The sequence below is a fragment of the Phalangium opilio genome, unplaced genomic scaffold (assembly GCF_054372755.1).
Source record: "Phalangium opilio isolate 3A_F unplaced genomic scaffold, DU_Popi_V2 ptg000002l_1, whole genome shotgun sequence".
Lineage (NCBI taxonomy): Eukaryota > Metazoa > Arthropoda > Arachnida > Opiliones > Phalangiidae > Phalangium > Phalangium opilio.
This window is the reverse complement of record NW_028324144.1, coordinates 9,791,877-9,817,281: the sequence shown is the minus strand read 5'-3', so window position 1 is coordinate 9,817,281 and position 25,405 is coordinate 9,791,877. Positions and strand designations below refer to the sequence as shown.

General features: G+C 36.1%; 1 protein-coding gene and 1 long non-coding RNA gene across 7 annotated transcripts in view; one reads left to right on the top strand and one right to left on the bottom strand.

The window, feature by feature from the left end:
* Window positions 1–19,224, bottom strand: part of LOC149718736 (DNA (cytosine-5)-methyltransferase 3A-like) — a 68,295-nt gene extending 49,071 nt beyond the window's left edge. For all 3 annotated transcript variants that reach the window (XM_089852162.1, XM_089852160.1, XM_089852161.1), the window contains exon 1: window positions 18,657–19,224. The gene's annotated coding sequence lies outside the window, so the exon portion shown is untranslated. The remainder of the gene's footprint in view (window positions 1–18,656) is intronic.
* A 141-nt stretch (window positions 19,225–19,365) lies between these two features.
* LOC149718735 (uncharacterized) lies at window positions 19,366–24,812 on the top strand. 4 transcript variants are annotated; one of them, XR_016374610.1, is made up of 7 exons: window positions 19,366–19,494; window positions 20,818–20,868; window positions 20,942–21,069; window positions 21,143–23,305; window positions 23,859–23,945; window positions 24,052–24,207; window positions 24,277–24,812. It is a non-coding gene; the product is annotated as an uncharacterized LOC149718735 (long non-coding RNA). The 4 variants fall into 4 exon arrangements; XR_016374613.1 differs by having other exon boundaries at window positions 21,143–22,072; window positions 24,052–24,812; XR_016374612.1 differs by having other exon boundaries at window positions 21,143–22,072; window positions 23,089–23,305; window positions 23,859–24,812.
* Window positions 24,813–25,405: the final 593 nt, after the last annotated feature.

Genomic DNA, 25,405 nt, shown 5'->3' with positions numbered 1-25,405 from the left:
ACAGTTTTATAGAAATTGAAATGGTAGAAGATATTTATAAAATAAGATTTGTTCGAATATTTAAACTTCAATTTGGTCGAATTATTTCGTAGTTGTCCTATTTCAAGGCGAGGAATGCTCTCAAAAACAATTACTATTTACAATTACTACTATAAAAAGTGATTCACACAGAATTCTCGAGCAGCTTAACGCGCAATTGAGTGGGCTATTGCCTTGGTGACGAGGCCAGCGAAAGACAAGGCATGAGAATGGCACAAGGCGTACTTCTATCAAGGGGGGTATACAACTATACATCCTCCTTGTTCGTATCGGGCGCAGCAGAAGCTAAAGCAGACTACCCCTAATCGTTTTTTCATTGTTACGTGTAGTTACTAGTTATGAGGTATTTTTCCACACGAAAACTCTTAAAAGTGATAATAAATGTAGTTATAAAATGTTTTCGGGGAATGGAATTGTGCTCGAAAACCCGAGATAAGTAAATTTTTCAAATTATTGAGAGGGAAAAAATTTACTACCAGTAAAGTAAGTTTATTCAATGGAATAGGGTGATTTTTTTTTTTTTTTTTTTTTTGTTCCTTTAATAAAAGTCGAGCTAGGGCTGAGTCAGCCATACAGCTCCCTACATACAAAACAGGTTTATATCACATTATCGCATATCACATTGTCATATCACAGTAAAAAATAGGTAGTTAATTTTTTTTTTTTTTTTTTTTTAAATAGGTAGTGAACTCTTAAAGTTGCAAGTGAGCCCTTAGTCGGGTTTTAAATAGAGCAATGGACCGGACTGATATCACATCCTCGGGGAGGGCGTTCCAAAGGGGAATTGTGCGACGGAAGAATGAATGTTTTAATACATCGGTCTTGAAAGGTTTCAGAAACAATTTGCGGGAGTGACCTCTAGTGTTAATGGAACGGGGTGCTTGAATAAAATGAGATTGGGAGGGGTCAATTAAAATTTTGAATAGACTAATAAGGTCCAGGTAAGAACGTCGAAGAGTAAGGGAGGGCCAACCGAGGGCTGACACGCGTTGTGCCCTTGGGCGGGATTTCAAACTGTAAGGAAGCCGAGAAGCACGGCTTTGGACCCTATCGAGAGACGCTATATCCTGGATGTGGGAGGGGTTCCAGACTTGGGAGCCAAATTCTAGAATAGGGCGCACATAACAGCTAAAGAGGCGAGAGATAAGAGCGGGTGAAATATTGGGGAAGTTAGCATTGATTACAGCTAAAAGACCATTAGCTCGCGCACAAGACTTCAAAATGTGAGAGTGGAAGGACAGGTTATGAGTAAGATGCACTCCGAGGTCCCGACAATCGTTTACCCGTTGGATGTTACAACCGTATAGAAAGTAAGGGGAAGGGGCAGAGAGATCTGAGGGTTTTCGTTGCATTGTAAGAACTAGGGATTTTTCTTCATTGAATATGAGACCATTTGATAGGGACCAAGCCTCTAGTTGAGAAAGGTCCGCCTGAAGAAGACTAACATCTTCGTAAGTACGGATCTCCCTAAACAGTTTGAGGTCATCCGCGAACAAGCGAAGGGAGGAAGAGACTACCCTTGGGAGATCATTAATGTATAGGATGAATAATAAGGGGCCTAGAACACTACCTTGGGGGACACCACTAACAACTTGAAGGGGTAAACTTAAAGAATTACCGACACGTACAGCCTGGTAGCGGTTGGATAGGTAGCTTTCAAGCCAAGCGTATATATTGTTTGTGATTCCATAAGCGCGAAGCTTAGCCAAGAGACGCTTGTGTGGGACCGAATCAAACGCCTTAGCGATATCGAGGTAAATAACATCAACTCGGCCGCCTTTATCAAGAGCCTCTACCCAAACGCTAAGAGCAGACAGTAGGTTGGTCTCCACTGACTTATTGGAAAGGAAACCGTGTTGATAATCGCTGAGATACGGGGTTACATGACGAAGTAGGGCAACTCGGAGACTTTTCTCAAGGACCTTACATACGACTGAGGTGAGACTTATAGGCCTATAGTTTTTGGCATTACACTTTTCCCCTTTCCCTTTATAAATCGGTGTTACATGAGCAAGCCGCCAAGCCCCCGGGACTGAACCATGCACGAGAGTGTTAGTGTAAATTAAGTTTAAAGGAAAGGCTAGAGAACCGGCACAGTTTTTAAGGAGACGAGAAGTGATGCCATCCGGTCCTGAGGCACTCTTAATGTCGAGGGTCTTAAGAGAATTCATAATGTCCTCAGTTGAAGGAAAGAAGTCTTCCATTTCAGGGGCGATAGTGGGAAAAATGTCATTTAAATTTGTAGGAGCTTGGTTAAAGTTTTTGACTAGTGTCTCATTAAGGCTCTGAGCCATGAGGAAATTAGAGTCTGTGCTGTCACCGTTTGGCAGTTTTACATTAAGACGGGTTGGTAGCGATTTAATTTGTTTGCGAACAAATCGATAAAACGCGCGAGGATTTTTCTTTAGGTTTTTGAATTTGCGATCCGTCATATTAGATTTGGCACGAAAGATGAGGGATTTTACACTGGATACTTGGGCTTTGTACTGGGGCTGGAGGTGAGAAAAAGTGCGGTGGTCACCAGTGGAGCTAGCTTTACGGAGCTTTTTCCATAGTCTTTCTTTCTTCCGCATTGCACGTTTAGTGGATAAAGGGATCCAAGCACGCTTATCACGAGTCGAAGTATCGTAGATAGGCACATGGCGCGAGATGCAATCAAATAGATTGACCGTAAAGAGAGTCCATGCCTCATCAATGGGGAGAGAGCCCAGGGGGGACCAGTCTATTCTGGCAAGAGCGGTGTTGAGGGCCGGGAAGTCAGCTCGTGTGTAGTCATAATTGTTTTCAAATGGAATTGGAGAATCAAGAACGCACTGCAGTGGGTAGGCAATTTGAAGTATCACATGGTCACTGCCTCCAAGAGGGGGTAGATGGCTAATACATGGCACGACTGTTGCGGAGGTAAGGACGAGATCAAGTACATTACTGCCCATTGCCTGACTCTGGCTAAACCTGGTAGGAAAGTCTACGTGCTGGGTAAGGGCGGAATTGTGGATGAGGTCGAGAAGGAGCTCATGTTCTGGTGATGCGGGCCGATTTACGGTACAAGTTGACCAGACAATTTTTGGGAGGTTAAAGTCGCCCACTATCAGAAGGTTTGAGGTAATTGACGAGCGATCGCGAATATTATTAAAGAGATTAGTAGATTGCATAAGAGGGGTGTTCGGGGCACGATATATACATCCTAGAGTTACCCATAGCGAGGAGGTGGATAGGTAGAGTTCCAACCAAAGCGATTCTGGGAATTGATCTGGTAAACGTATTTCATGAAAAATAATGTCGGATTTGAGGTAGATCAATATTCCACCACCATGACGGTCAATTCTATCCTTCCGTAAGAAGGTGTAGCCGGGAAGAATAAAAACAGCGTCAAGCTGGGAAGGAGAGGCCCATGTTTCCGTGACGCAAATACAGTCTGCATCCCAGGTTGACGATATCGTGATAAGTTCGTTTCTTTTGTTAAATAAACTTTGGGCATTGAGGTAGAAAATCTTGAGTTTAGCTTTAGTTAGTGGAGTCGCATTTGTTGCTACCGGTAGTAAGGATGTGGAGGGGCAGAGAGGCTGGTCACATTTTTTGAGGCCTGATTTCCTGGACCAGTGTTGGTGGAGGCGGGGCCCGAGTTTGCGACTTGGTAATAATCATTAGACACGGGGGACCCATCGTGAAAGATACGGCCCTGACGAATATAGAGACCAGTTTCACCCCTCGCCTGCCTCTGATGGAACATACTTTCTTAAGCATGTAAGTTTTAATTAAAAAAAAAGTTTCAATATCTGCGCATTCAGTCAAGTGATTAACCTTGTTCTTATCGATACTTTGTAGGTCTTGGTTAAATCCAAGACGCGTTTTGATTAATATCTGTTACTTCGGTCTTAATTTTTATTAATTTTGCGTACATGCGGTGGTGATTAATTTATTTCAGTGCTCATTCCCGCTAGCTGCAGAAAAGGAAATAGTTTGTCATTCAATAGACTGAGAGTTATTAGCTAAGGGGACGTCACATCAATATTTTTAGTCTTAATTTAAGCTGATGAAATTCGTAGATATACGAGGGTGTGATGTCATGACAAAGATTTTAGTTCGACTATTTCTGATGAACCCAGACCAGAATATACCAGTTGCTTTCACGCTAATTTTGAACCCCATTTCCAATGTCATTGTGTCAACAAGATCTTATTCAGAACGGATATTTCTCTTAACCTTTACACGAGATTCAACATATAGATTACCATCTTTTGTGATTAACTTTAACCTAATTTAAGAAACTAAAATAGTAATTTTTTTTGTTAAAAGTGGCATTAAATAAGACAACTAGCAATAATTTGGCAATATTTCAGGGGAAAAGAAATACAATTTTGTAGTGTTTTGGAAAAGCTGGCAATATCATAATAATTATAATATAATATAAATATAACGCGTCTTAAAAAGATTTTCTCTTCCGTATAGTGTGGTAGTTTGGCATATTTTATTTTTCGCTCTGTCCTTAAGTACAATTTTAATTGGATTTAGCCATTGGGATAGATGATAAATGATTAGCCAGCGTACTACAGGAGTCTGGCAATGGAACTGTGCTTAGATTTATCATTGAATATAGGAAATAATAGGATCAACAAATTATTTAGTAGTATTTATGAAACTAATGGTAACTATTTTACCTTTGATAAATAAAGTGAAATGAGAGTTACAGTAGTTTATTGATGACAAAAGTTAGGGTTAATAGTATTATTTATTTTATATAATAGTTAAAATATAAATTGTAATTTTTTAAAGTTATGGCTGTTCAGTAATTACTTAAAAGTCATTAAAACAATAAATTGCTTTAAGAATATTTTTGTTAAACTTTTTTTTCAAAGTTAAAACACGTATGATTATTATTTTATTGGCATGTGCTAAAGATTTATTTTAAAAACACATTTGGTTTGATAATTGCTACATTTATTTATAGGACGCAATTTGGAATTGAATTTCCCTGGTTGTTATTTGTATTCATTATAATTATTTTCCAGTAAATAAAAATTTTGTTTTTCACGTTTAAAGCTAATAGTTGCGTATTTTTTAAAGGGTTTCATTCGTAACTTTATAAGGAAAATTATTTTGGACACCAGAAAGGCTTTTGAGAATAATTAGTGATAGCGTCCTAACTGTTAAAAAATAGACCTTAACAGGGAAAAGCTAGGAATAACTATAATTAATTTTAACTGAATCTAAAATGTAAGTTTCACTATGAATACATGAGAGGGATTAAAAAAATGTTCAAAGAGAGTCATACGTGAAGGTTGGATTTAAAAAGTGTGAAAAGTTCAACATTAACGTTAGAGCACCAATAATCATTTTGTTAATCTCTCAAGTGAATAATTCAATGATGAAAAAATATTTATACACATGTAATCCTAGGACTGTAAAATTGAGAATATATAATAGCCAGAAAAATAGTAAGCATGGGTTTTAATGTTAAATTATTTTAGGTATAAAAAAGGGAAGGGGGAGTTTGTTAAAATACTGCTAATATACTTAAAGATGCTTTTTAAAAAGGGTAGTGATTTGTTGGTGTAGAATCTGCAGTTTAGCTCAGAGAGTTAATGAAGCGCCTTGTATTTCGTTAGTGACATCTTCAATCCAGTTGATTTATTTTTTTTTTCTATATTTAATACTATTGAACTAAGATGGCGTTAGTGGTTAATGTCATTAATTGGTAGCTTTTTTTACTGGTTCCATCGCGCTTGGTTTTGTTTTATTGATGTAGAGTCTGCAGTTTAGTTCACAGTTAATGAGGAGCCTTGTGTTTCACTATTGAACTAAGATGGCGTTAGTGGTTAATTTCATTAATCGGTAGCTTTTTTACTAGCTCCATCGCGCGTGATTTTGTTATGTTAATGTAGAATCTGCAATTTAGTTCAGAGAGTTAATGATGTGCCTTGTGTTTGGTAGCGACATCTCCAGTCCATTTTATTTTGTTTTGATATTTATTACTTTTGAACTCAAATAGCATTACTGCTTAACGTCATTAATTGGCAGCTTTATTTTACTAATTCCATCGAGCTTGTTTTGTTTGGCAAACGTCCGTAAAATAACGTTCATAAGGCGTTTCGATGGAAATTTAAATTGAAGTCCAAGGTGATTAGGCGGTTAATCACAGTTGGGTTTTTTAGAGTTACGAGTGAAGTACTTGAGGTTTAATCGGGTGGTGAAGGAGGGGGGATTTGGGGTATTTCACCACCCGCGGACACGGGGTAGTCAGTTCCTGTAGGGTAGGCATGCTGACAAGTCCCTTATTCCCTCAAAACTTTGTCGCCCAGAAGCTTGGCTTACAGGAGTGCGCCCAAACTCCCAACATAGTAAAGTACATAATTTTAGTAACAAACCATTGCTGTTCTAAATTTTAATAACGTTGAAGCAACTTTTGTTCAAAAAAGTTTTTTTAGCAAAATCATATCTGTTATGAACTTCTATTGTGTTGATGAACTTGAAGGCAAGGCTTGCCAAGCCGTTATATAACTATGCAGGGAAATTAAATAATTGACACGTATTATTTGGCCTTGGTACAGTTAGACGTTCTATAGACACTCACTCAACAAATACGAGGGTTATTTCTTTGAATATCTTTGCTGTTTTTAATCCAAAGTCGCTCTCATTCTTTGCACACGCCAGTCTAAAGTGTCTGTTATTTCGGCATAGAAGTTGAATATTTATATTTCTTGATCTGTCTGTCGAAGTCTTGTGGTGTTGTTTTATATAATGATGATGTTCATACTTTTTGGCTGTGTAGTTTTAATCTTTTATTATACTGGTAAAGGCTATGATGAATTATCTTTCTGTTGAAGCTTAGCAGCTGGCACGTGTTGATACAATACGCTTGTAGTTGTACGAAAATAGTCTTTAAATTGCATGTTTCAAAGTTGAACATATGAACTGCTCGTAGCATTTTTGTCGAAATAATTTTGTTCTTCGGTATATTAGTTATGTAAAGGGGCGGAGGGGGAGGAGGCGAAAGAAAACTTTACCATTTACTGGCTATTATATGTTCATTTAAATATGAGATTTTGAGGGTCAATTTTTATAAATTATGTCAGGCAACTCTTAGCTTTAAGTTTGAAAACAGTGCTGCTAGAACATGACAATTATTGTTTTGCGCGTGGGTTACCAAAGGGACAATGAAAAGGTTATAAAATTTTGAAGAAAAAAAATTATTCCAAAAGGCTTTGCAAATTCTACCCCTGTTGGTTTTAATCAATGGCACCCGTCACTCAGACTACTCCAGCTGGTGAGAAACACAAAGAGAATATGCAAAACTTCCTGGAATATTAATTGAAAAAAAAAATGTTTTAGTTATTTTATTTACACGGGTAATGTAATATATATATATATTTTTTGGTAACCGCAATTGGGGAAATAATTCTCAAACTTTATAAAAACAAATTATCCAACAATAGTAGGATATTAGTTAGTGGGACAAATTAATAAGTTCATATGGCTATTAAATACTTTAAAATAAATTTTTGTAAGTGGTATTAGATTGGGTCGGGTACACATTATTGATAAGTTATACAAAGAAAAGGTTATATTAATAAATAATATTTAAACACAAAATCTTCGCTACAGGGGTTGAAATTAAAACAGTATGATATTAGATTAAATTAATTTTGTTTATAAAATCTCGTGGACTTTTTTTGGAACGGTTTGAAATTGTTAATGCAAAAAAAAAATTATGAGCGTCTTAATGTAAAAAAAATATAGCGCGCTTAAAAGAGAAAAATGGTAGTTGCGAAACTGATATTTAGAGAACTCTTGGAATATATTAATTTTAATCAGTATTTATTTAAAATTTGGGTACGAGTGTCTAAATCTCAGTTCCAAAAATCTGTTCAATGTTAACTAATAATATGAGTTTGTCTCAATAGTAACACCAGCTTATTAAAGAATTATATTTAATCACATAGCATTACCAACAGGGGCTACGTTTTTAACTTGTTTTTATATAAAATACCATTGGGGCAAGGCAAAACCCTTCACTAGAAAATTTAAAAATTAATTCAAGAATCATCGCCTTTTTTCGAAACAATAGCATGGCCCTACAATCCTCCTTCCTCTCCCATTCACGGTTATTATAGTCTGGGCAACATCAAAATTTATCTCGAACCATTGTAAACCTTTAACTTGCTCGAGAATTAACAAATTTACCCAATCATAAATTACTTTAAAGGGAATATGAAACTATTAGTATATCTTTGACAGATATGATGCTCCTTTCTGGTACGAATATTGAAATTTTAAGCTTTACCCGGGGTAAATTTGATATGGATTCTTCAATCACGTTAGATCCTTTAATGTGTCTGGACTTTTTCCAAGAGCAGAACAGTGACGTCAGTCAAGTTACTGACGAATCTCTCCCTTTTTCTGATTATTGCATCACTGACCTCGTACCAGCCGTTGTCTTTTCTCACAAAGTTCACATAATGTCCCTCGGCCAACGATTGACCTTTATGAATAATCACCCCTTTAGTTTTAAAAAGCATCTTGCTCAAAGTGACATTTTGATTTTCAAAACTTGATATTTTGGTCGAAATCTTAACGGGACGACCATCTTTGTAATCGCCACGGAGAAGACACAAAAATACGTACTTCCCGCTGGATATCAATACATCACGCTCTTGTATTTTTGGGTTGTTACAAAATACGCATGGCACCTCTGTTAATCTCATCCTTTTTTCTAGAGATTTCCAATCAATTTTATCTCGGTTTTCTAGTGGAAGATTGAAAATGTTGCTTTCAACAATATTTTCCGAATTTTGTTCAACTTGACATTTGGGGCATTTGGCAAAGTTTCGCGACTTTGACCAAAAAAGATCTTTTAGAGCCTTAGAGTAATTGGCTTCCATTTCTTGACTTAGTGTCGTCAAGAGTACCATCAAAAATTCACTGGCGTCTTGTTGAACGTTTTGCGTAAAATGATTTCCGACAGCCATTCTCAGTTCCAACCCTTTACGACTGAAACTTCCTTGAGAACTCTCGATGTCGTTTATCGTGTCATGGAGGCAACGTAAAACTGGTTTTTCAACGAATGATCCATTGTAAGATTTAACCAATTCTCTTAATTCCGGCACTAATAAGAGTAGTTGCAAAACGCTATTAGAATAGCACGTTACTTGATCATCGTTAGCTAAACCTTTCAAGGGAAAACTATCCAAACTCTGTTGGGCTTTCCTTTTCTTCTTCGGTGTTTCTTCACATCTCACTTCCTCGCCTTCTAAAAGGCTTTTAGATAGTGTAGGCGCACTTCTTTTCCCACCTCTACTTTCTTTCGACTCCGTTATTTCCAAAAGAGGCAGATCTGGCCTATATTTTTTGCGAAGCCTGTTATATTCCATTATGGCTCGTCCATCCGCCTTAATTTTAGTCGGATCGAACTGTAATAGATGGAGTCCGGCTAAGGACGTCACTCTCGATAAAGCGACGTACGCCATGCCCGTTCCAAATAAATTCGGACCCAAATCCATAATGGCGCATTTTAAACTCATGCCTTGGCTTTTGTGTATCGTAATTGCGTATGCCAGGATGACGGGAAACTGGGAGCGCTTAACGTAAATGTTTGTCATGAGCAAAAATTTGACGCAAATTTTCTCAACTAAAAAGTCAGTGTTAGCGTTGTCGTTGTCGTTATTCGGTTCGCGATCTACTCTGAGAAAAATACCAACAACGTTTCCTTGTTCGTCCTTCTTGAATCCAGTTACGAAACCCATCGTACCATTTACAACGCCTTTTTCAAAACTGATATTCCTTCTGACCATTATACGGCAGCCAACGCAAAGAATTAACTCGCTCTCCAAACCGCCCGTTTTGGACGGTTCGTTTTTTAGACTTTGAAGTCTCCTCAAAATGTTTTTATTCATTTTTTTTTCCATAGTCAGCGAGTCTATCCTGGCAAGGAATGACTTCAACTTTCTCGCCGTTTTTTCGCAGCATTTCGCCGTTGAATTTTTCGCACATGGCTAATTTAGGCATCAAACAAATTGGGCGAAACCCTTCATTGGACAGTTTAATGAAAAGGTCCATAGCCACCTCGATGTTTTTTCCTCGAGCAACCAATCTAGTTCCTAAGGTTGCAACATCAGCTTCGGAAATATTTCCAATTCTAACTCTGCTTAGAATGTCGCCGTAACTTTGGTCGTTGGCTTGTCTAACATTTTGCGTTAGTTCATCGTATTTAAAAAACTTCCAAAGATCACTTCCTCCGATGCAATTGAATCCAAGTCTGGCTTCTTCGGAAGTGATTTTGATGAACGCGGGATTTCCTTGAACCGGAGGCAATTGGAAAAAGTCACCCAAAACAAGGATAAATACAACTCCACCAAATGGTTGGTTCATTTCCCAAAATTCGTTCAGCCTCAAGTGAACGTGAGTCAGTAACACCGACGAGACCATGGAAATTTCATCAATAATTAACAGTTTTAAATTTCCCAAAGTTTCTTTCATAATGCTCATATTGTCAGAACTTAGGGAATGGTATTCGGCAATACGCCCATGATCTACCGGCAACATTAGTAATCTGTGTAATGTTACGCCATTAACATTCAACGCTGCCAAACCCGTTGGCGCGGCAATTGCCACGCTAGCAGGATTTTGAAAGCGTCGCCTTACTGCGTTGGCGAGAGTGTCGATAAGAAACGATTTGCCAGTGCCACCAGGTCCCGACACAAAATGGCACTTGTTTCCAGATTTTTCTCCCTCTTGGGAGAAGTGATCCATGATGTGATCATATATTCGCCTTTGATCCGAGTTTAGTAACGCCACATTGTCATCATCAGTCTCGAAATTGATTTCCATGGCAGCTTCCACATCAGCCATCGCGTGTTCAGTTTCGATAACAATTTCTTTCCCTTGTAGCGCATTTTCATCGTCCTCACTTTCTCCCTCCGATACTATGGTTTCTAGCTCTTTCGACTTTTTAGAAGCCTTCCGTTTCTTTTCAACTTCTTTGGAAACCGACAGCTTCTCGTGATATTCTCTCATGTCTTTTAACACCGAAAGCGAGTTTTCGAAAGCATCGGCGTATGTTTCAAAATCGCCCAATAGCTCATTTTCGTCACGCCACGGTTTGAAGAGGATCAGTAGAGCGTGACAATACTGTTCTTTCTCCTCCATCGGGTCGTGAATAAAGTGCTCTATTATGTATGGCTTAATTCTCTTTCTCATGAAACCCAGATTGTTTTTCAACTGGATGACATTCGCATTTTTCTCGACACCCTCGGAGCGCATGGCATAATCGTAAAACTGACCAAATTCCCGCAAACTAAGATTTTCCAAGCTGTCGGGACGATTCGGATACTTGTCGTCGACGAACCCTTTTTGGCAAGTGTCCTTGCTTTCGGGGTCAGTTTCCCTCAAACGAGCGAGTTCCTTGTAACCTTTCAAAATTCTCGATCGGTTTTCTTTCAAGTTAGTGTTTATAAATTTAGTGCTGTCAGACTTGTTGTAAAGGTCTTGGCCCAGCATCATATCGAGAGCTTCATAAATTCCTATTTGCTTGCACGTCAAAGATTTCAATCTATAGGCAAATAATTTTTTGGACAAACTTTCGTTGCCTAACTCGGCAAAAGTTTGGTCCATGTCAGCCCGGTCTCCCTTTGTCACGTAAGCCGTAACATAGTTTGCCACTATTTCCGATTTGTCAGCGACAAATTGCAAATCCATGTTGGCTTTGGAAGCCAATAGTAGCGTTGGATTATAATCATTTATTAAATCTTCGTGCTGTTTTCTCGGCAAGTCGTACAACCGTTTTTGCACCTTTTTCATCTTACGGTGACGAGTAACTGATCTAACGGAATTCATAGTCGCTACGTTTGTTACGTTACGAGGGAAACCGTAACGACACACTCTCGATCCTTTTTTAGAATTTTTCACCTTCTTGTAACAACTGGAGGTGCATTTGTGAAATTGAAATTTTTTTACCAGCCGGTGCAATTCTGGACTTATCGATGCGCTTGGCATCGAACACGTGACGTGTTTTTGCACGTAATCCAAAATAGTCTCGGGCGAAGAAGTTCCAATCTTTGGAGCGTCCTTGGCCCACAAAGCATGTGGTAGTGAGGTAAACCACGAGATTGGTATTCAACCCGCCAAAAATGATGTTCTATCATGCCAAGAACTGGATTTTGCTTACACAAGACAAAGTTGTTTAGCAGCGACCTCACTTTGTTGTGAAAGTGCAAATTTACGCTAAGCGGATCCAAATTCAACAATTCAGCCACCGTCATCGACTCTATTCCTGGAACGTCTGAATTCACTTTTCTCAAGTGATCGTGAAGTTCCAAGTCATCGTATTCGGCCGGATTAAAAGTCAAGAGCCAGGTTGGAGGACCAAATTCCCGAATCATCGCTAAAACGTTTCTAAGAACTTTATACCAGTAGTCCTTAGTTCCTCGAATATGACCCAAGAAAGTAGCTAAATTACTCTCAAGTTCTTTATCGCCAGATTCAACGCGACTTAGCAAATTTTCAACCCCAATAGGCATGGGTTTTATATCTTCTGTAGAAAGCGTGGTTTTTCATAAAGCCTTACCTAATTTAAGATTTTAATCATTTGGGTAGAATTATTAGTTCAAAATATTCCTAAATCCAATTACAGTCAAAGCTTCCTGACATTTAAAATGTAGTTTGGTCTAAAAGCTATAAGGAGCTAACAACTGGCTAGGGGGAACAGATAGTCTGACGTCACACAGCCCCTCTCTGGTTGGAATTTTTGCGAGTAGAATACTGTTTCCAACCGTTAGGGGGGATGAAACTCCAGTAAGAGATAGAAGGGTGTGACGTTTCAGGGTCAGAACTGTTAGCTCCCTATTGTCTCCGTCATGAGTTCCCATATCAGAAGGGGAAAAGAAGTATTATATTCTTCCCCATAATATTTATCAAATTATTATTAATTTATTAATTTCTTTATCAACTTGCGTTAATCATTTGCTTTGGTCCCATTGAACCGAATTCCCATTCGACAGAAGGGGGGGTTTTTTTGGGGTCCCATTCGACCGAACGTAGCCAAAGGTGCGATTTTATTATAGTCCCATTGGACCGAAATTCTATTGAACTGGAAGAAGACATACTGTGTGGTTTTGCATTAAATATATTTTTAATTTCACAACTTATTATTGTTAAAATAAATGTGAGTTGAAAATGTATTACTGCACTTATTTTAACTACGTTTTAATTACGGCGAACCTCACCTCACCTACCCTAGCCTAACCTAACCTAACCTAACCTAACCTAACCTAACCCAACGTAACCTAACCTAACCCAACCCAACCTTGTTTGGAGGTAAAAAGATTATTTATATGAGTATTAAAAGCCCGCCTCTTACCACGAACAATTTATTAGCAATAATAGAAATATTTTGGAAAAGATGTCAGATAATTAATTGGAGAATATTTTGGAAAAGATGTCAGATAATTAATTGGAGAATATTTTGGAAAAGGTTGCAGCTAATTAATAGGAGAATATTTTGGAAAAGGTGGCAGCTAATTAATAGGAAAATCTTTTGGAAAAGGTGGCAGCTAATTAATAGGAGAATATTTTAGAAAAGGTGGTAGCTAATTAAAAGGAGAATATTTTGGAAAATGTGGCAGCTAATTAGTAGGAGAATGTTTTGGAAAAGGTTGCAGCTAATTAATAGGAGAATATTTTGGAAAAGGTGGTAGCTAATTAAAAGGAGCATATTTTGGAAAAGGTGGCAGCTAATTAATAGGAAAATCTTTTGGAAAAGGCGGGAGCTAATTAATAGGAGAAAATTTTTGGAAAAGGTGGTAGCTATTTAAAGGGAGAATATTTTGGAAAAGGTGGTAGCTAATTAAAAGGAGCATATTTTGGAAAAGGTGTCAACGAATTATTGGAAACAAACCAAACCTAACCTAACCTAAGCTAACCTAACCTAACCTAAGCTAACCTAAAATAACCTAACCTAACCTAACCTAACCTAAGCTAAGCTAAGCTAACCTAACCTAACCTAACCTAAGCTAACCTAACCTAAGCTAACCTAACCTAACCTAACCTAACCCACCCGAAACCAAAATATTAAAATTTTAATTTAAAGACATTGATGGAACTACCATTAAGACTGTACTTCATTTTAAGCACAATTTGATTATTAATTCTATATATCTCTTGCCTTGAAAGGAATGAAAGTGAGCGTTTTAATTAGTATCTCGAAACATTTACTTTTAATATTATTAACATACCTTTCGGAGATTCGAACCAACAACCTATCGCTTCGCAGTCCAACATCGTATCCACTACACCACCGAATCGCTGCCAGCTACAGTGTTTCAAGTTATATTCATGTATTTTTTAGGGGCGTATTCGGACGATTGGGATTTCGGTCCATCGGGAATATAGCCATTGGGCTGGAAATCTAAAATCATTGCGGGATATTCGGTCGAATGGGATTTCGGTCCATTGGGAATTCGGTTGAAAGGAACGATACCAATCATTTCCTTCCTAACATAACTAATTAAAAGATTATTAATTTCTTTATCAACTTGCGTAAATCATTTCCTTCCTAACATAACTAATTAAAAGATTATTAATTTCTTTATTAACTTGCGTTAATCATTTCCTTCCTAACATAACTAATTAAAAGATTATTAATTTCTTTATTAACTTGCGTTAATCATTTCCTTCCTAACATAACTAATTAAAAGATTATTAATTTCTTTATCAACTTGCGTTAATCATTTCCTTCCTAACATAACTAATTAAAAGATTATTAATTTCTTTATCAACTTGCGTAAATCATTTCCTTCCTAACATAACTAATTAAAAGATTATTAATTTCTTTATCAACTTGCGTTAATCATTTCCTTCCTAACATAACTAATTAAAAGATTATTAATTTCTTTATCAACTTGCGTTAATCATTTCCTTCCTAACATAACTAATTAAAAGATTATTAATTTCTTTATTAACTTGCGTTAATCATTTCCTTCCTAACATAACTAATTAAAAGATTATTAATTTCTTTATTAACTTGCGTATAATTAAAAGATTATTAATTTCTTTATCAACTTGCGTAAATCATTTCCTTCCTAACATAACTAATTAAAAGATTATTAATTTCTTTATCAACTTGCGTTAATCATTTCCTTCCTAACATAACTAATTAAAAGATTATTAATTTCTTTATTAACTTGCGTAAATGATTTCCTTCCTAACATAACTAATTAAAAGATTATTAATTTCTTTATCAACTTGCGTTAATCATTTCCTTCCTAACATAACTAATTAAAAGATTATTAATTTCTTTATCAACTTGCGTTAATCATTTCCTTCCTAACATAATTAATCAAAAGATTATTAATTTCTTTATCAACTTGCGTAAATCATTTCCTTCCTAACATAACTAATTAAAAGATTATTAATTTCTTTATCAACTTGCGTTAATCATTTCCTTCCTAACATAACTAATTAAAAGATTATTAATTTCTTTATCAACTTGCGTTAATCATTTCCTTCCTAACATAACTAATTAAAAGATTATTAATTTCTTTATTAACTTGCGTAAATCATTTCCTTCCTAACATAACTAATTAAAAGATTATTAATTTCTTTATCAACTTGCGTAAATCATTTCCTTCCTAACATAACTAATTAAAAGATTATTAATTTCTTTATCAACTTGCGTTAATCATTTCCTTCCTAACATAACTAATTAAAAGATTATTAATTTCTTTATCAACTTGCGTTAATCATTTCCTTCCTAACATAACTAATTAAAAGATTATTAATTTCTTTATCAACTTGCGTTAATCATTTCCTTCCTAACATAACTAATTAAAAGATTATTAATTTCTTTATCAACTTGCGTTAATCATTTCCTTCCTAACATAACTAATTAAAAGATTATTAATTTCTTTATCAACTTGCGTTAATCATTTCCTTCCTAACATAACTAATTAAAAGATTATTAATTTCTTTATCAACTTGCGTTAATCATTTCCTTCCTAACATAATTAATCAAAAGATTATTAATTTCTTTATCAACTTGCGTTAATCATTTCCTTCCTAACATAATTAATCAAAAGATTATTAATTTCTTTATCAACTTGCGTTAATCATTTCCATCTATTATTATTATTATTAGTTCCAAACCATTGTTTGTTGGATGGCTCACTAATAGTGGTTTTGTTCGAAACTGAGCTTCATTCATGAAATATTACATATAACCACAATTAATATAACTTGTTAAAAGTGTGTTTGAGTTAAATTATAAATATGTAAACTATTAATTAAGAAAATAAGGTTTGCTGTCAATACTTTCCAGAAAATCACCGTTAATGGCAATAGTATTTATTGTATTTAATAGTTTACAAGGTAAACAAACGTGTTACGTTGGTGAGGAATATGTGTATAAATCTTCTGTAGTGAGCGTTGTTTTTCATAAAGCATTACCAAATGAAACATTTTAATCATTTAGGTAGAATACAAGGTTTTAATTAATACAATGGAACCCTGATTTGAGTAAATAAATAACGGCATTTTTAACTATCACTACTGTTACCTATGCTTACGAAATAAATAAAGCATAAATTCATAGCATAATACAAAGCAGACTTCGAAGACAGAGCATATATGAGGAAACCAGGATGGGAAATAAGATTGACGGGCCTGGTGCACTATGGATATTGTTTTGACCAAGGCTTAGAGAAATTAATTCACCATGGCTGCGCACCACGATTAGAAGCATTAAAGGGGCTGAAGCGACCAAGGCTTAGCGCAATTTCACGGGTTTCACCGCCTTAAAAAAAGTGGCAAGTTTAGAAACAGATTGTGGGACAATAGAAAGGTGGAAAATTATGAAATTAGGCTTATATTAAAACTTGAAACCTACTTTATATTATATTTAAAATCTATCCATCAGCAAATCCTCAAAAAATATGAAAATGACAACGATAAAGGACCCACTCTCAAATTTTTTCCCCTTAAAAAAATGGCGACCACAAACGGGGTATTTGTCACGGCGGCAATATTAAAGCAGTCTTATCTCACTACCGATAGGGCATTTCAACCAAAAGGCATTAAGAAAAAACAATCGGATTAATATGACGCAACTAAACGCAAAAAAAGGCCAATTTTGGTCGCGCTGCAATTTTCTAGTAAATCAGTCTATCCATGCTTAAATAACGCAAATTGGGGTAATTTTGAAAATTTAAAATTAAACATACTTAAACTTAAAATTAATCAATGAAAGCTGGAAAGCACAAATACTAAATATGAGGCTTTCATTTGAAACCGTTTTCAAATCAAACAAATGTATAGTTATTTCATGACGGCTTCCACAAAAAGGCTATCTGTTAAATTTTTCCCATGTTATTTCTATGGAAAATTTCATGATTTTCATCAAAATATCGTAAAATTTTTATGGAAATGAAAACCACCCTTAGCAACTTTATTTTTTATAAGAAAAACTAATGGATGGATCTTTTTGAAATTTTAACCACATATTTAGGTCCCGAATTGTAGTTCTGTGGAATTTTTTCAAAGCAGTTAATACGATACAAAAAAAGTTATAACCAATCAAAAAACCATCCTTATACATTAAAGTCGGTATGAGGTCTTATCTAAGAAAAGTTATAACCAATCAAAAAACCATCCTTATACATTAAAGTCGGTATGAGGTCTTATCTAAGAGAGCTATCGCTCTCCTAGAATAGTCATCTCGAAAACCTTACTAAACTTTTTAATAGTGCGTCTAAAGAACTAATAGAAAAACTTAAAGAAAGGCCCATTTTTAACCAAATGGAAACCAAAATTATTTTTCAATAAGCAAAAGAATGAATGTGACGCAAAGAAGTCAAACCTCCAAAACCGTTAATACATTAATTTCAAAGCCCTAAGAGAGGGCGCCGTCTACTATCACTTTCACCCGCCTCCCCTCCTCTCGACTACTATTCGGAAGAAAATGCTGGATACATTAGGCCAGTGTGACTGAGTAACTTATAGGGAGCTAGTATATGATTCACTCATGATTTTATTTATACTTAATTAGTTTGAAATTAAGCTAGTAGCGTGATAAATAATGTTAATAAATAAAATGAGTTTAAATCAATAATTTACTTTGATTATAATGTTTAGTGACGTTTTTGTACGGAACTTTCTCTATTTTACCGTAAATGTTTAATTTTCAGATATTTTGATAATGATTTAAATTAGTTTAAATGTGATATCGGAAAAATAGGGTTGGACAAACAAATCACGGAGTTTTAATCCTAAATTGTTAGTTTATTTAAAAATTATAAATTTTTTACCCTAAAAAATATTTGTGGGGTAATTTAATGTTAATTATACTGAATTATAGGGGTTTCGGCGTTTTTATTTAAAGTGTAAAACGAGTTTATAAATAATTAACTTTAATTGCAATGTTTAATGGAGTAAATAATTAAATGTTAAAAGAAAAAAAAATAAAGTAAAATATTACTTTTGGTAAAACCGACTTGTTTTTGATTTCACCCTCCTTTAAATGTCAAAATATTAAGCATACTTAAATATCCTTTATTTTTACTGTAATTACTGGCTTATGATAAAACAAAGTACTAATAGTAATTGAACATGCATGCTAATAAACGACTTCTTACCTTAATTAAATCGAAGTTCTTTGAATCGCAGGATCAAAATTTTAACTTGAAACACTTAGTGGTCCTATTTTACTTAAAGATGTATTAAACCGTCACTACAGAGTTGACTTCAATATAGTAGCATTTAAGTTGCAAAAATTAAATACGTGAACTCAAAACTTTAATATCAAACGTTCGCAAAACGTAAAACACTAAAACCTCAACCACTTTTCTCTGTTGGAGTCTTGGACGCGCGAAAGTAACTGGCCTTTGCTTTTTGGTCAAATATAAATCCCAACCAGTCTAGAAATCAGAGAGAGATGTGTACACGAAACAACCATCAATACTAAAATATAGAGTGTCACAATAACTTGAGCCCTACCTACCACACGCAGTACCCTTATAATATATATTCCACGCCACTTTAACTTGCCGGTACTAGCAGCTTACACAGATTCTTGTCTTTCTCTGAGAGTCCGTAGTCAAAATTGTTTAAAATCTCAATACTATGGAAAGTCTCTGTACCATCATAAACATAATATAAATCTACTGGACGAGAACCAAACGCTTCGAAAGTTCGAACACGACTAGTGAAGATATTTTACAGTTTTTCTTTTGTCGAAGCTCACAAAAGACCAAAGCCATTTACCAGTCCTTATACTTGGAAGCATCCATAGCATGTAAAGAAAGGGGCGTAAGGGTCCCACTCCCTCAGTTTGGGAGGGGGAACTGTGAAGAGAGAGAAAAAACGAAAATTTCAAGGGGGTTTCAGAAACCAGGGGTAAATGAAACGTCCTTCCGAAGTTCCGAGGACCGAGGTAGCTCATGTGGGCATGGAGTCTGTATCTTAAGAGGAGAGGTAAGTACGCCAGTTTTTAGTCCGCAATTTCATGGTCCTGTGGTGCAAAAAACTTTGGGATACCCTCGGCTAGTCGATCGATCTGATCGAGACGCGGCACGCGGGAAGAGACCAGAGCTGTGCTAATTAATTAGTTAGCTAATTGAATTTCTAATTAATTAGCAACATTTACTAATTGAAAATGGTAATTGAATTTTAATTACCTTAGTGCTAATTGAGAAGTAATTCTAATTAATTAGTATGAATCGGAAAGGTAATAATCCAATTAAAATTTAATTAGATTTAGGATTAACTAATTAGCCAATTGGATTTTCAATTAATCTTTTACGCCAATTTGCTGTAAAAAAATCGAGGAATTAACTCTTGATTCATCTATTTGAATAAGAAAAAGCCTTATTATATCAATGAGGAAGCCTTAGTGCTACTCTAAATTTTTCAGCTCCTCAAATATGAGACTACTAGTACTAGTAGAATATTTCGTAGTTCGCAACTGCCCCATTTCGAAATTTCGACTGTTTTACCTACTCGAATTAAAAGCAGTGCGCATGTATTTACTACTCAGGAGTCCATTATAGGAACTGTGGCAAGAAAATGAAGAAATGAGACAAATTTTAACATGACCGAAGGCTTGTCTCATTTTTCGAGAATAATTCTTGGCTTCCGTACCCGTTTTTCAATGGCTTTGAAAGATTAAACTTTGCATTACCAAAGTACTAAATCCATGGGCACTTTTAAACTTTTATGTTTACTTATGGTTTCTTTTTTACCTTAATTAGAAAATAATAATTCTAATTAATTAGTTTGATAAATAAATGTCTAATTTCTAATTGAATTGAATTAGTTTCTATGTCTAATTGCTAATTGGCTATTTAATTAGTTCATAAATATTTCCCTAATTGCTAATTGGCTAATTAATTAGTTCAAAAATATTTCCCTAATTGCTAATTCTAATACAATTAGTTGTCACCTAATTAGCACAGCTCTGGAAGAGACAAACTGAACGGTTTCTAGCTCTACTCTAGCTGCTCCTCTTAATACACGACTCCATGAGGGGGAGTTTAAACAGACCAACGTGGCTTTGACCCTTGGTGCTCTGGTACTAGGGGTAACTATTTTTATCATTTTCTTGGGGTGGAAATGTTTTAGCGACCTTGAACTTTCATCGTTTCCTTCGATCTTCGGTCCTTAGCCCCAACACGATTGTGCTAAAAGGGGTCTTCTTTAAAGGCATGGCTTCGCGTGGCTTTATTTTTTTTTTATTCTTAACTATTTTGAGGGACACAATGAATACTTCAAACATTAATATTTTTTTTTCCAATTTAGGTCCGTCATTTGGATGTGGACTGTTTTCGTTTTATATATTTTTAGTTAGGGGTAAGAGGTTTAAGACAATATACAGGGTGCTCCATAAATTGTGGTAGGACATTAATTTAGCACCGTCTTCCAGTTTATTATTTAAATTTAAGGGGTCATCCATAAAACAATCTAATCATCATGCCAAAAATTTCATACATAATTTTTCACTCAAAATCGCTTGGAAGTTGGAACATAAAAATGCGAAATACTTCATCTCTAGTAAGGCCTTTAAAATTATTCTACATTTGCAATTAAAGTAATTTAAGATTAGTTTCACAATTTCTCTTACCAGGCGAGTTTTATACTAGTATAGTATTGGTCCATTTGAGCGCCGCACAGTTCTCAAGAATATCGCGGCGTTTTCCGCGGGAAAAATTAAATCACGTGATCGGCCGCCATTTATGGAGAGAGGGATTTTTTTTCGCATAGCTCACTCGATCACGTCCGTGAGTGGGTGGGCCGTGGTTTTGGTAACTGATTATCGTCTACTTCATAATTGAGAGAACTACAGGAGACAATTATAAAATGGCAGCGTTCTAGCCTTATTCTTTAATTTTTTACTCTATACTATCTACCACGTTTCGAAATTGAGGTTTCCAATTTAATAGACCCAACCAACAAATCTTTTGAATTTTTGTAACTGCTCAGATCTCGAGCTCGGGTTTTGAGGTGAGAAAGGGATAACCTGATTGGCTTGATTTTACCATGCGCAGAACCTGTTTTACCCCAAGAGTCCGACTCTAATCCAATCAGAAAAATAAGAGATTTACTTTCGTCGCTCAACGACAGATGGTACTACAGTAAACTTTGTTAGTCACGTGATCTTATCCCTTAGATGGAGACTAGACCAAGCCAACTTGTTTATTTGTTGGTTGTGTCTATTAAATAGTATGGAAATTAAGCCAATTAAAGTTTCCATAAACAAAAATTGACTTTTACGGATGTTCTGTGTCGAAATACGGAATGAATAGCAGCCGACGACAATCAGACCAAAAAATACTAGGGAAAAGTGTCTGGCAGCATTGCACCTCTGAAAATGGTGCTAGGTTTCGCCGCCGAAAATGAGCGACCACCGTATCGGTGGCGTTACAACAATATGGATCTGGACTATTCTAAAACCGTGCCCTTTCAACGATGTTTGAACTACCAAAGACGTCACTATACCACTTTTGAAGTATCCATTGAATCTCCTGCTCTAGCGATATGAAATTACTTATTTCGAGTACGAACTTTAAAATAATTCTATTTATCTTCTTGACTGTCTGTTATCATGATAAGTTCATAAGATATGTTCCATAAGTTTGTCACTGGTTAAGAAGAGCTTGTCATGAAATGACGTAGATGAAACGTCATAGATTCGAGGTAAAGCGACGCCTGGTGAGGCCCTGTCTAAGGTTTGGACTACCAAAACTAACCGAGTGTAGTCAGTTCTCGCGTCGTTCTGGAACTAGCTCATAGTAAGTCTCTAGCGTTACGAAGTATAGGTAGTATCATACTTATGGAACATGATATCTTATAAACTTATGCTGTTATTATGAAAAATTTTACAAATTCTCCTACAAGACAAGCTTTATACTGCAATTTAAAATCGTGCTATTGCGACGATTTTTGAACAAACAAAGTTGTCACAAACAGATCACTTTACATTAGAAGTATCAATGAAAGTATCGCAATTTAGTCATAGCCTATAAACAGGCTCGGTTACAAACAGGTGGTTGGATCAAATTACAGAGGGATCTAATTTTGATTTTGTGTCGAAAATTTTCTATGACATTTTGACCTAAGGACCAGGTAATCAATATATATAATTGGAGTGATTTACGGATGACCCCTCAAACTTGAGTAACAAACTGTTGCCTATGCAATAAGAATTTTTACGCCAGTTCAAGCTTGGCTGAGTGTATGTGTGTGTCTGGGGGGGGGGGCTTCACCTTATCTGGAAGATATATAAAGGCACGTTTTGCTACACTTCAATGAAGGGATCGTTCGTGAAAGAAAATTTGCTTTGGATCATTGAGGATTTTAAAATTTCTTTTATTAAATTTTTTTATAAAATATAAGCACAAGTGATTTACTACTGAAAGTTGAAATTCTGAATCGAGAAACATAGCGCGAGAACTAACGTTGTATAACCTTGTAGGAAAAGAACGACAACAAACACTTCTTTATTAAAGACCCCCAAAACACCACCCTCCATTTATTTTCAAACAGTTTTACATTTTATTCCTTTCATTCAAGTAAACGCGTTAACGCTTGGGGAAAGGAGTGGAAGTGAACACTGATAAGAGGATGATAAAGAAAAGAAATCTACCCCTTCAGCTTCGAACGCGTGGCGTCAAGGCTGTCTGCCCGCAACCCCATAAGCCCCTCAACTTGGAGGGTAAAAAATTTCAAATCGAAGCATGGCGTCACTGAACTGAAGGGATAGCAAAAGAAGCGCGAAACCGGAATAGATGTAATTTTAGAAGCAGGAATGGAGAACAGATTAAAGGTCGACTTCCAGCGAAGAGGGTTCTAGCGAACTGAAAACCGAGCATCGAGACTAACAACGAAGCGACCGTGCCGATTTTCAAATGCCCGCTGGGGCAAAAGTTGGAAGGGTTCTACTAACTGAAAGCCGCGCAATGTGGTTCTAGCGAACTGAAGATGAACAATAGAAATCCTTTTAAATTTTTTTCCTCTCGAATTTTTGCTTTCCCCTGAAGGAAATTCTCTATTGCGTATCTTCAGTTCGCTAGAAACACATTGCACGGCTTTCAGTTAGCTAGAACCCTTCCATCTTTTACCCCAGCGGGGATTCGAAAGTCGGCACGGTCGCTCCATTGTTAGTCTCGATGCTCGGTTTTCAGTTCGCTAGAACTCCTTTCGATGGAACTTGGAAGTCGGTTAATCTGGCGCGCGTCAAAGTCCCGACTCTGTTCTCCATTCCTACTTCTAAAATTACATCTATCCCTGATACAACCCTTGGTCTATTCGTTCAGCACGCAAAGAGAATTTGTTTTCATTAGGGTTTGGTCCTCAGAAGTCGTGGGAATCGCTGCGCAGGTCAATACACGTGGTTTCTAAGTTCAAATACATTATGAATGACGTCAGAGGTGAGGATTTCTACAGCTCCTCCGCTTTAATTCAAACTGAAAGACCCAGAAAATAGCCTGTCAAAGATTCCACGTAGATGAAAATCGATGTATTTATGATATACAGTGTATAAGAAATAAAGAAAGAGGGGCAAAGCTATTGACACAAGGAACGTTTGGGACGAGCACAAAAGAGGACCCACCGAAAAGAAAGGGTGAGAACCTTTTCGGGCGCGACAAGTTGTCGCCTCTAAAAATTTTCGGACCATCCGACGCCAATAAGGTACCAATAACCTCTTAACCTTAACCTTGACGACTCCTTTTAACAATGACCTTCCCTTGTCTATATCAGACTAATAGGAATTAAATATTCATTAAATCCATGAAATGATTCTAAAAAGTAAAAACCTTAATATTATAAAATTAAAATATCGTCGCAACCTCTTAGTGTGAAGTTAAGTTGACCAATTCTAAGATAGCGGTAGATAAGACTTCATACTGCCTTTAATGCAGGAATAAGGTTTTTTGATACGTTATCCTTTTATATAAAAATTAGGAACTAAATATCAAACAGGCTTAAGTCAATATTTTAAAAATAATTGTGTAAAATTTTATATTTTGGTCCTTTTTTTGTGGATTATTAAGGAGAGTGCGATTTAATAGACGTCTGTAAAAAATTTATTATATTAATCATAATTACAATACAAACTTTTAAACTTGAAGATTAACGTTTTTGCTCTTAAAGAGTTAGTGCCATAATTTTCGTCATCCACAAACTTAAAATACGAAAAAAATCCTTGAAAAATCTAGTTTATTATTATATGTTTACTTTTGTATTTGGTTTCGTAGAAATTTATAAAATTGCAATCAAAGTTTTGTGTTTGGAAAGGCCTAGTTAAATTTTGTTTCGTTTGATGACGTAGTAAGGAGAAATTTTCACTCTAGATGTTGCTCACGTGACGCCTGTTAGTGTCTCAGCGCCCCGTTAAGCCTGTTTTATTCAGATTCGCGCGGCATTACTAGGCTCGGAGCCTCGGAAGTCTCGGGCGCACGTAAGGTTTCCCACAGTTCGGTTCAAATCGGTTTTGGACTAAAACTGAAACTGAACTGAAACTTTTCAGTTAAGATTTTCAAGAACTGAAACTGAACTGAAATTATCAGTTCGGTTCAGCCAGGAAACCGAACTGATCAGTTCAGTTTTCAGTTATAACTGAACTGAACCGAAAACCCCTTCAGAGCGGTCAGGGAAATAAGAATATTTTTTAAACTTGTCCTTGGGACCAGTGACCCCCTAGCGTCCGAAATAATAAACTAGGGTACGTTCAGTAGCCCTCTTTGATGACAGCGCTTACTAAGCGATGTCAGATTTTCCCAACTGTACGCTTTTTCGTGTTTCCGGTTTTGACGTCATGATGCTCAGCACTTGCCCATCAAAAAAACCATCTATTCGATATGGTTTTTTTGATGGCGTGACATAGCGC